Here is a 10,000-nt window from a genome sequence, read left to right on the forward strand (position 1 = left end):
TCTCTCTCTCTCTCTCTCTCTCTCTCTCTCTCTCTCTCTCTCTCTCTCTCGCTCTCGATCTCTCGGAGGGGGATGATCCTCAACATCTTCGCCATCTCCGTATCCGACGGCCAGTGTTGAGCAGGTTGGATACAGAGATCAGTGAGGGATGTTTTGGTAGAAAAACCAACAAAGTGTTGGAAACTGTTCTCATCCTTGGAAAACTAGCCCGTTACAAACCTACCGTGACGCCACCCATTGGTTTGTGGATCTGCGACATGAACTTACTTGACGGTGCTTCCTGCTCAGTAAACGCTGGATCCACTCCCCGATGGATACCGTCTATTTTAATGACCATAATTTAGAGAATGATCATCATGCTGTATTGAAGAAGACTTGGAACTAGAGATTGAGACCATAAACTCCTCAGGAAAAGGTTTGCTGACGTTATAAATCACGTGAGAAGTAGACTCATTTTCTCATAGATTCTGACTCCTTTTTGCAATTTACAGTCTACGATTGCCACCCATAGTTAAATTGTTTTGGCAGGTGACATCTAGCCGCCATAGTAACGGGAGACGGGAGTAATGTAGGAAGTGCAGTGATGTAGCATATGGAACAATACAGTCTTCAACAAACTAGGTCTGTGCCTAAACCAAACTGTGATCGTTACTATGACAACAACGGTGTTTCCAGGTGTGGGGACAGGTGACCTATATGGTTAGTATGGAGGAGGACTTGTTGTGAAATGTTTTTAAACCTTTCTCCTTTCAAAATATGATCAAATTTAATATAGCCTTCTTTAATAATATAATATTTGAAGGAAATTCTTGAAGCAAATAGATTTTTGCTTTGCTAATCTCACCGCGCTGAGTATTTTACACTTGTTTTAAAGGAAAAGTTTTTGGCTCAATGATAGAACAAAATATGATTCATAAGGCGGGAGATTTTTTTTTTCACAGCGTTCACGTACACAGGATATTAAAGAAGCTGAGAGACATCCCTGGAGTTCAGGGAGGGTGAGTGTGTGTGTGTGTGTGTGTTTGTGTGTGTGTGTTTGTGTGTGTGTGTGTGTGTGTGTGCCGGGTGACAGGCCACGCTGGCTCCTTCATATTGACATTATGTACTTTATCTCCCCTTCCCCCTTGAAAAAAATAAAAGAAGGCCTGGCAACAATCTGAGGGAGCTTAGCTCCTCGCGCACAATAAAGAATAATGTGATTCCTGTTTACTCAGATAATAGCTGCTATTTCCCAGCTGAAGCCCCCGCCCACCCCCCTTAACTCCAAATACCCACCCCCACCCCATAAGGCAGTGGCTGCAACAGTATATTAGACAGCTATCTGGCATCTACAAATGTCAAGAAGAGGGTGAGAAACAGGGGAGGTGGGGGGGGATGGGGGGTGCAGTACACGGCAGGCTGAACATATGCACGAGCTTCTCGGCGAGACAGGCACAGTTCACGTAAACACACTTCGAGGGGCGGCGGTGTGGAAGGCTTACGCGAGCAGCTGTCAGTCTCGATACATTCGGTAGAGAATTGCCAGAGTGTATAGAGACGGAGTGTGTGTGTGTGTGTGTGTGTGTGTGTGTGTGTGTGTGTGTGTGTGTGTGTGTGCGTGTGTGTGTGTACAGTGCCAGTATGCTTCAGTTTTTTGTTTTTTTCTCTCTCATGCCAACGGTAGCATCCAAAATGAGGCAGTAAATACAGCGCGGCAGCACTGAGTTCATTGACGGAACAGAGTTTCAGTTGCGATGGAATGCAGCTGAAATCTGGAGACGGAACATGCCGGACGGACGCCGACGAATAAACTGGGCAGTAAAACTTTTGAACTACCGTCAACACAAACACCTCGGAGCTCATCATCGGTACAGAGCCGGCTGATTCTTCTCACGGACCATGTCACACTTCATCATGTAAACGTGACGGTCCGTGTAGCAGCAGCAGATACAGAAGAAGAAGAAGAAGAAGAAGAAGCAGAAGAAGCAGAAGAAGCAGCAGCAGCCACACGATCTTGAGTATGAGTTTGATCCAGCCACAAGGTCACGGCGTGGAGGTCAGGGGTTCTCAGGCTATCTCAATTATGCATCGTTTTTTATAATAGCTGCAGCGGCTGCAAAGAAACCGACTGCGAGTAGTTCAACCCTGGCTCTCTCCCCGACTCTTCAGCGGAAAGTGGGCAGCTCTGTGTTTCGACACAAACAAGCCCCGAACACTTTGCCAGCGAAGGTGTTTGTTTTCCCGGGCTCCGTTTCGGCGGGGCCGCACTCCGACCCACCCCCACCCCCCCATCCCCCGCCCGCCCGCCCGCCCGCCCGTGTGCCTTTTTTTAGGGGGGATTGTCACGATCACGCGGATGCAGGATATGGACCTTGTCATTTAAAAAAAAACAAAAAAAAAAAACGCCATGGAAACCTTTGTATGAATTTTTGGGGCGGGGGCGAGTCGGCGATTGGTCGCGTCTGATTCCTGGAACGCCGACGAGGTCCCGTTTGTTATGTCATGAGCTCCTTTTTCGACAGGGTTATCGGCGAGCTCGGTGCAGATCCCCCCCCCCCCACCACCACGTGCCGCGAGAGGAGGCGAACAGAGACATCGCTCAAAACATTTCAACTCGTGACGGCTGAGTGTTGGCGACCGCAGGCCCCCTGGCATTTCTAATGACGCCCCTCTCCGTTCTATTGACATTTTTTTTTCCTTTTCTTCCCCTTGCTGGTGTTTTCTTTCCCTTCCCTCCCTCGCTCCCTCCCTCCCGTCCTATTCCCGTCAATTGTGTCCGTGGACACAGAGAGAGAGAGAGAGAGAGAGAAGCCGGGCGCCTGTCATGTTCGCGGCGTGACGCCTCCTTTCTCATTATGCGCCGGTGACATCATTACAAAAGCAATCACAGGGCCGTGATAAACGGCAGGCTAATTAAAAAGACAGGCTGACGAAGTAACTAACCAATGTGTACACTGAGCCTCTGGGCGCTCTCGTCTGTACGCACGCACACACACACACACACACACACACACACACACACACACACACACATTTAACGCTTCTATCATTTCTGTTGCTGTTCGTGACATATTGAATGTGAATTGTTGTCGTGTTCAGTGTCGGAGCGTGTGTGTGCCCGAGGTCGAGGCCGTCTTGGTGCTTTGGTCCGGCAAACCAGCTGTGGATTTTTCTTCTTCTTCTTCACATCCAATGACTTATTTCGTGTTATCAAATTTTTTTAAACTAACCTTGCACCTGTTCACGTGCAGGTGAACCCGGACCCGCCCCCGTTCTGCTCACAGTGTGCAGGCGGACTGACCCCGCAGCCATGACACGGAAGTCACACTGAGAAAAGGAATGTGTGTGTGTGTGTGTGTGTGTGTGTGTGTGTGTGTGTGTGTGTGTGTGTGTGTGTGTGTGTGTGTGTGTGTGTGTGTGTGTGTGTGTGTGTGTGTGTGTGTGTGTGTGTGTGTGTGTGTGTGTGTGTGTGTGTGTGTGTGTGTGTGTGTGTGTGTGTGACACTTCCAGTAGAGTTTATTCAAACAACACGAAAGAAAATAAGGAGAGAGACAGAAGAAAAAGGAAGAATATGGAGCCACTGACAGAAGGAGCCGACTCAGATCCGGTCACCAACAAACAGAGAAATAATGTGAATGTCAAGAGTTCTACCATTTTAAAGAATCGATTAATGGATTAAAAACCAATTAAACCTTGAGAGTTAATGAGGAAAAAAACAACTTCCTACAGTCGAAAAAAACTAAAAAGAAATGTTTACGCTGGATGTCAGTATGACAGACAATTGAAGGTCGATCGGCTTCTGACACAGATTACAAAGTGATCACGCTTGCAAAGTGAGAATTCTGTGGTCAGAATGAGGTTTTGAAACAAATAAAAAGTGCACGTAAATGGAATGAAGCCCGTCTCTCTGTCGCCTCCGCGGCGCCGCGGAGTTTCATTAGTGGAGAGGGGGGATATTAAAGCGCCGCAGATTTTCAGGTATCACAAGGCCCTGAGTCTTTTGACCTTTTCAGCGCGCGCGCATGCTGTTGTCTTTGGGTGTGAGGGAATTAATGGATCACTCAGGGATAGCTTGTCTAATCTAATCAGTGTGAATCAGAGAGAGAGAGTCCCCGCAGGCGTGGGAGGGCTGCGATATGAGGTGTGTGTGTGTGTATACACACACACACACACACACACACACCTTCTTTAGGTGTCTGCAAAGGGCATCCCTTAATCAACTGACTGCAGCGTGCAAGTGTCATACGAGGTGAGAATCAATCCTTAGATATCCCTATGATCAGCAGTGGGCGTCGTGTCGCGGCTCACTTACCGCCCGTGGTAGTTCTGATCAAATCTAATTAATATGGTTGTTGTTGTTGTTTCAGGATGAAGAAGACGCAAGAAACAGACATTATTTGTTTCAAAGCCCAACACTTTGGAAAGTTCACAGCAATGCGCGGGCGAACGCCACGCGTCTCTTTGTGAGGTTTTTTCCTCATGTGTATGCGTGAAACAAGCGCTTGAGTGATCCTCGCATGACGTTAAGTTTCACCAAAAGAGGGTTTCAGGTCATTGTCTTTTACAGTGTAAAGGAATGGACGGTGCAGATTCTAAACATGGCAGACTCCGTCTGCTGCGCTGAAATAACCAAGTGGGGTTTTTTGTTTTTTTGTTGTTTTTTTGAAACAAATCCGTGGACGTCCTCCGGTTCTGTCGGTCCCATGTGCACAGGGCTTCAGAACAGAACGAAATTCCGCCCCGCAGCAGTGAGCCTGATATGAATTCACACTTCAGTAGAAATAAAAACAAAGCCGAACAGAATAAATAAAAGATGAGGGCGGGGGGGGGGGGGGGGGGGGGGGGGGGGGGGTGTGTGAAGGTAAGGAGGAAAAAAAAGAAAAAGCAGACGGTGTTCATCTACACGTAATGGTTCAATCTGTCACAGGCAGGCAGGGGACAGAAAATACACTGATTCACTTATGATTGGGCCGAGCGTCTCACCCGCCACCTCGGCCCGCCGACAGCAGCTGCGCGGAGCTCGGCGTGTGTGTGTGTGTGTGTGTGTGTGTGTGTGTGTGTGTGTCCACGTCGGCGAGCCCACTTGTGTAAATTTAACTGGAACACCTAATGGAGGCAGAAGTGTGTGGCTGGGCCTGTTTAGATGAAAGTCATTGCTTCCACTGCCTGTTTTATAGACTGGCACCCTGTCATTTCGAAAAGGTCAAGCCTCTGTCGGTTTTTTTCTTTTCTTTTTCTCCCAGAGCAGTGAAACACCAGAGAGAAGAAATGGAGAAAGTTTGATCCTACTGGGATGGCGAGCTATATTATTGCCTACTCCAGTAGCTTTAAAGGTGACATGCCATACGAGGATACACATTCATAGTAGTAGTAATAGTAATATAGTAATAGTAGTAATTTGGGTTATAAGATGGAAAGGTTTACACGCTCCGATGTTCAGTCAACTCATCCGTTGGTGGTCATGCACACCCCAATGGGAGGGTGATCACTTTATGGATCATACTTGCCAACCCCCCCGATTTTCACTACCCTCTCCCAACTCCCGACTTCTGACAAGATTTCACACCTCTCCCCACTTTCGTTTTTCACAAACCTCTTCCCGGGAGAGGCGCCGCTCCCGCCGGGAGCGGGCAGTAGTGCCACATTAAGGACGCAAGACGCCGTTAAATCCCGCAGAAGAAGAAGAAGAAGAAGAAGAAGAAGAAGAAGAAGAAGAAGAAGAAGAAGGCGCGCCGAGTGAGGGAGAAACCGCGGTGAAGTTAGTTTCATGTTGGATATACGACGGATATTCACTCCGGTCCCAGCCGCCCCATCCAACTTAAAACTAACTTCACAGCGGTGAGGGAGAAATGGAGAAGAAAAGAGAAAAATAGGATGGCAAGTATGTTATGGATTTGTATTCCAAGGAGGGACGGAGGGAAGGAGGGGCCAAAGACTGGTAACATGCTGCACCCTGTTTGTTTGGAGTATGAATTTGCCAGTTGACCAATTCTTAGACATTATGAAGAATAGATTCAAATCTCTTCAAGTTGATCTTGAAACAACGCTAACATACCACCAGTATCCAAGGAAGCATGTCACCCCCAATGTAAGAAAACGTCTGTGTGTGTGTGTGTGTGTGTGTGTGTGTGTGTGTGTGTGTGTGTGTGTGTGTGTGTGTGTGTGTGTGTGTGTGTGTGTGTGTGTGTGTGTGTGTGTGTGTGTGTGTGTGTGTGTGTGTGTGTGTGTGTGTGTGTGTGTGTGTGTGTGTGTGTCAGACAGCAGAGGCAAAAGCGGCGGACTTTCATAAGACGTGGGTTCAAGGTGAGCGCCACGCCGAGGCATTACTCAAACAACGACGCGCGACACTCATAACATGTTGGCATCACGTCAGCCGGCGTTGTATTGATATTTGTCCCGAGGCAAAGAGGAAAACACTTTCTTTTTTTCGCAGAGCTGGGCTCGCAGCCAACCTGCTGATGTGTTTCCAATTATCTTGGCAATGATTCGCATCCACACGCGACCGTATGAGAAAAAAAGATATGTGTAAGTGAAATGTTGAGGAGGAGGTGCAGAGTGGTGCACACATGTCAGTCACCCCCCCCCCCCCCAAAAAAGAAACACCCACCAGGAGTGAAATATGCGAAGATTGTTTTGAGTGTGAGCGCCGAGTTATTAAGAATGTTGATGCTCCACAAGATGCAAAAAACTATTGAATCTAATGGAACCGTAGTTTGAACATATGGTGGACTAGCTCACGAGCGCCCCCTACACAACCCGAAGGTTCTGAGTGGAAGTGTGTCCAACTGTCCCCCCCCCCGGGGTGCTCAGGGGATGGTCCTCTACACCCTGGTGGAGAACATTTGCTGAACCTCTCCCGCCTGCCTCTGTCACACACTCCTGAACTAGAGGTCTCCTCGGCCCGTGACCGGAGCGGTGTGTGCGAGCCCTCCGCCCGGCCAATACCTCTGCCCCCCCCCCCCCCCCCCCCCCCCCCCCCCCGCTTTCTCACCTCTAATTTAATCTGCAAATAAACTCCTACCTTAGCTCCGCACCGCTCGGCGCTTCACCACCCACAATTAACCCCCGACTGTGACCTGGGCTGCTGCTCCGGTGGAGGAAGCAGCACCGCTCCGAGCTATTGGGCTCCGGACTGAGCCCTGTGTGTGTGTGTGTGTGTGTGTGTGTGTGTGTGTGTGTGTGTGTGTGTGTGTGTGTGTGACGTGTGTGTGTTGACGCCACAGAGGACACCGACGGGAAGATATTGTCTCGTTTGGGATCATTCGATCTCCAGGCCTCCGACACGGGAACACACACACACACACACACACACACACACACACACACACACACACAGATTTGACTTGCAAAACCCGAGAAGACAATGATCACGTTCTGGGTTTTCAGACAGTTTGAGTTTGACTCGTCGCAGGGAGTCATGGAAAAATAACCCCAAAAAAGTTTCCCGGACGAAGAGCCGCAGGCGACGAGGCCGCGCGGCTCCTCCAAAAGACGAAACCAACTCACCGAGTCATGCCACTGTGCCGCCGAACCCGATCACGGTCGCTCACTGACTGACGGGAGCAAATGGCCAATTGATACTTGATTCCTGCATCGTAAAAGCCAAACCAACCGGGGCTGAGATCTAAAACCCCTGAGAGGAGACAAGCAGCGCTAACGCCTTTTGAGACGTCCTCCTCTGCATCGTGGACTGGCTCCGGCCAACAAAGACTCCCCTCGCCGGATTTCGTTCTGCATAAACGAGCGCCGCGAGCAGGCGAGGCACAAAGAGTCTGCGTCCTTCACTCCGAGTCTTACTCCCCCAGGTGCGGAAAGGTTTTTGGTTTTTTTCCTTCAAATTGAGCTTGGCAAATATATATCGCCGGAGCCTCGGAGGCAGGCCGTGCTGTTTTAGCGCGGTTAAATTTGCTGCATTTGTTTGTTATTATTATTATTTATTTATTTTTTTTCCCATGCTGCATTTTAAGTGCAGAAGACGGAGCGGGAAAATCCGCGAGGGTTCAGGCACGAGGTGCGAGAGTCCGCGGTAAAGGGGTCTGTGAAGTCATCGGATTCAGTCGCGCAACGTGCCACGTGCAGCAAAGGATGCGGCTGAGACGAGGAGTTTGATTTTCCCTCTTCTGCGTTTTTTTCTTCGGTTCGCATTTCAGCCGCAGATCCCAGTGCCAAGTGAGCTCTTTGACCCTGGAGGATCGTTATACTGTAGAAAAACACAATAGCGCCGGTTCCAGCTCGCACTGGCTTCTCCAGAAACACTGCCCCCTCCACGTCGGCGCCGATGCCACGGGGGGCATCCCGCGCGCTTTGCACGCTCGTTTTTTTTTTCTCCCTTCGTCCTAATTAATTGGCACTTCAGATCCCCGCTGTATCGCTGAGCCTCCTGGTTTATTTCCTCTCACATGCTAAACACACTGACAGCTGCTGCGGTCTCGGAGGCAACAGCAGCACAAGACGCGTCCGCCCTCTGTGTTTGGACATGTTCGAGGAGTTGCCGGTTTTGGCTTCATTTAAAATAACACATATATATATATATATATATATATATATATATATATATATATATAAAATAAAATCTGTAGCTAAAGGTCGTTTGCGTCTTCCGAAAACTCTGCTTTGCTGAGCAATGCAATGTTCTTCATGTGTAGATTTTCAACCTGGTTCCCCAAATATGAATAATCTCAGTCAGAACCTGAACGGAACAATGGATGTGCTGATGAGAAGGTACAGATAAGTGAAAGGAGTCATAACCTGACATGATAGCCTGACTGATGATTAAATTTTTCACATCATATCAATGCAATGTCATGGGGACACGGCTGGATCAACCATTGGGCAACGTGTGCAACTGTCCCAGTTGTTGAAGGCCCCATCAGGTTGCCTGTGTGGACGTAATTTGGTTATGTACTTCTTTTTTTGGGTAACACGCGAAATGAACAAAAGCATAATTAATACCTGAAATGGAAAGGTAACCCTAAAGTGACTCTTCTTATGGAATACATTTAACTGACTAGATTATGTAAGTGAGGAAAAGTTGTTCAACTTGCAAAAATGTCGATAACATTTTTGGTGACGACATATTTTTTGCCATATTTTTTGCCATATTTTTTTATTATACTTTCTAAATGTGTCTTCTGTTACTCACAGCAAAAAAACCACAACCTCTTAACATAATCTATGCATCGATTACGTTTCTCACCATAATGAAAACTATATAAATTTAATTTTTTTCGATGGTGTGTGTGTGTGTGTGTGTGTGTGTGTGTGTGTGTGTGTGTGTGTGTGTGTGTGTGTGTGTGTGTGTGGGCAAGATCATTAGGGCCCCACAGCTTAATATTGCCCCGGAGTCCCATAGTGGCTTAAACTGGCCCTCAGTACTTATACTGTTTGACCCACTACTGTTGCCCTCAGGCCGGCACTTAAAAACGCCCGCTCCATTGTGAATAAGTCCTTCATACTGAATGATTTGTTAATCTTGGTAGATAAGCATGGAATACCCCCCCCACCACCCACATTATTGAAATATACCCACTGGACTGGACTTTTATTAGCCCTCCCAGGACCGGGGGGGGGGGGGGGTTGAGGTCACGTCCGTCTCTTAGAGGAAACTGCTTTCAAAGTCAGAGGAGGAGCGCTGGGGGAATTTTCCTTTTTTGAACCGCAGATGACTAAAGTTGGTCGCTTTTATTTTTATTCTAATTCACCAAGCCCCTGGTCATATTATTTCTTTCATGTCGCAATCTGGTGACATTTTATCCTCTGCCATCAGGTTAGACAGAGAGTTTCCCCGTAGCTTTGTTGCTCACTTGCCATTACCTTGTTTTGTTTATTTTTTTTTTGTTTAAATTTTTGGTTCAAATATTGATCCTAATCCAAGATGCTTGTTGCTGGCTGAGTGAATAAATGCGTTTCCCGCCCAGCAAATGTGCGAGTTGCTCTTGCATCATCACATAGCAATGTTACTAGTCTGGTCCACTCCTCCGCCGCTATTTTGGAGAAAACGGCCCCCGGCCAGTCTTTTTTT

The sequence above is a fragment of the Scophthalmus maximus genome, chromosome 21, assembly GCF_022379125.1.
Source record: "Scophthalmus maximus strain ysfricsl-2021 chromosome 21, ASM2237912v1, whole genome shotgun sequence".
Classification (NCBI taxonomy): Eukaryota; Metazoa; Chordata; class Actinopteri; order Pleuronectiformes; family Scophthalmidae; genus Scophthalmus; species Scophthalmus maximus.